This window comes from Loxodonta africana, chromosome 15 (genome assembly GCF_030014295.1).
Source record: "Loxodonta africana isolate mLoxAfr1 chromosome 15, mLoxAfr1.hap2, whole genome shotgun sequence".
Lineage (NCBI taxonomy): Eukaryota > Metazoa > Chordata > Mammalia > Proboscidea > Elephantidae > Loxodonta > Loxodonta africana.
In genome coordinates this window covers 20,913,669-20,916,058 of record NC_087356.1, presented here as the reverse complement: position 1 = coordinate 20,916,058, position 2,390 = coordinate 20,913,669, and the positions used below count along the sequence as shown (strand labels likewise).

Sequence of the window (2,390 nt, the reverse complement as noted above, 5' to 3'; positions counted from 1 at the left end):
AAATGTTTGTGGCAATTTTATCTAAATGAATTTTAATGCTAAACGAGGGTAATTCCCCATTTGTAGCGCGTTTACTTCTCTTTCCCGTGCTTCTGAAGCAGTCGAACATCATGCAATGAACAATAACAATAAAAATACTGTCAAGGCATATTATTCATTTTGAATGTGTTATAATTACAGCTGATTAAATATGATCGGGTAAAACATTTTTTTTAATTTGAAAATAAAATTAGATCATGCTAAAAAAAAAAACGTTGCCTCGTTGTGGCAGCGTCCCCCCCCCCCTAAAAATAAAAAGCAGGTACAATTGTGTGCCCTCGTTTGGAGGGGGGCGTTTTGTTTTTGCCTTTTAGGAAACAAAAACATTCTCAGCTTCTCTCTTATTTCTCTCTCTCTCTCTCTCTCGGTTAAGTGTCCTCAATAACCTCAGAGCTGGCTCTGAAATTTCCAAGAGGAAAAGCTAAGATAGCATAAAGGGTGTGGGGGGACCCAGAAAGGGCAGGCCAAGGGCAAGACTCTGACAAAAAGGCGAAAACAGAGGGATACACAAAGAAAGAAGACACTTTGTTTTATTTTTAGAACTGACTGAATATTAACTATCTTGATTCTTGTATTTCCCACAGTCCCCAACTTCTCTTCCCTGGTACCTTTTCGCCTTCCCTTAGCCAGTCTGGCTCGCCCTTTCTCTCTCTCTCTCTCTCCTTCCTCCGCCCCTTTCCTTCCCTCCCCCACCCTGCCTGAGCCACCACCAGAAGAAAGACTGAAAAAAACCAACTCCCCCTGCCAAGTACTAGGGGAGGAGGGGCAGACGGATGGTTGGTTTATAAAGTTTATTATTAATTTTAAAAGTAAATAAATGGTTGTTAACTGCTAGTAACCACCTATCCAAAGAGAATGGTTTCACTAATATGGACTATTTATGTAGAGGAAGAATTGCCGCTGGGTCAAAATGGGCGATTTAAACAACCCGGTGTAGGGGGTGGAGGTGGGGGTGGAGGTGGGGGTGGGAGGGCTCTCACCCAGAAGGCTGCACAACGTTGAGCTTCATTCTCTGGCTCCACAACCACGTGTTTAGAAACCAGGCCTCATAAACAAAAGGTGAGAGTGTGCATGGCTGCTCCAGCAGGTGAGTCAGTCAATCACACGTCACCTAGTAAACCCAACCAACAGCTGGTTTCTCTTTTCAAATAGAAAATAGAATTGTTGAGGGCGGGTTATAGGGTGCCGCGGGCCTGAATGTCAGACTCGAGTTGAAGGCGCTTTCTTCGACCCATCCTTTGTTTACATAGCAATCACTGCTAAAAGGCTTCCTTTTTGTTTTTTTGTTTTAAACAAATTTGCCTTAATTAAAATATTTGTATATTTTCCTTAGCTTCTCGAAGCACTTTTTATAGCAGCAATTTTATTTAAATAAAATTAGAAGCTATTCCAGCTTAAACATGTTATTGTGTACCATTTAGCTGGTTGCCATGCAGAAATTCTGTACAGCTGTTCAGGAAAATTGGTTAATAACCAGTTTTTATCCAATGAGAACATAGAGCATATTTATAAGAATTAGATTTTGAAGTCTGGCCTCTTCAATTCACATAGTTAATTTCCTAATAAACATATACTGCTCATCCTAGGTAATGTCCTCAGTAAAAGACTTAGGTCTGTACTTAGCTTCATCTGTGTGTGAGAATAACTTCACTGGTATTAGATGAGAAATTCTGTTGGATGTCAGGAGTGTACAGTTAGCTTAGTGCCCTTAGGCCTTCAATGTGTTGATATGAAGGGTTCATTAAGTCCATTTAAAGAAATCAGTGATTATTATTAAATCATTTGTGGTTAAAATTTTCAAATATATGTGTCTTGGAGAGCTAAAATTAATTTTTACATTTACTGCGTTGATCATTAAAAATTTGGGGGGGCAGTAAACAAATTTTTCAAGCAGTGGAGTCAGCATGACAAAAATAATCTTGTTTTTATTTTAGATTCAGATTTCATGACTGCACTCAAACGACTACAACTGGGATTGGCATTATTATACAATCCAAACTGTTTCCGTCAGAAACGCTAAGACTCAGTGTGCAATGATTGTTGTTATTAATAATTAGCTCCTTGGTTTCTTGATAGAAAAAGGCTATCAACAAGCATTTGTTTATCCACAACAAAAAGTATCATTAGCTTATCCCACTTAGCAAATCTTGTATGCATGCCAACTCATACCAAACTGCTACTTTTACAAAAAAAAAAAAAATTGCAATAATACAGTTCATTTTTCCAGTCCTTTTTGCACAAAATTTATTTACAATGTCTACATAAATGCTCCAAGGTGGGACTATGGAAAAATACACACATGACCGATGCTTTGCTCAGAAATAAAGTCAACATATTAAAAATAAATCTTC

General features: G+C 38.3%; 1 protein-coding gene across 1 annotated transcript in view; it reads right to left on the bottom strand.

Annotated features, from left to right (window-relative positions):
* Positions 1–2,239: 2,239 nt before the first annotated feature.
* The window catches only part of MEIS1 (Meis homeobox 1), a 142,814-nt gene continuing 142,663 nt past the window's right edge, over positions 2,240–2,390 (bottom strand). Inside the window, exon 12 of the mRNA XM_064268661.1 lies at positions 2,240–2,390. This exon is cut by the window's right edge and continues 1,078 nt beyond it. The gene's annotated coding sequence lies outside the window, so the exon portion shown is untranslated.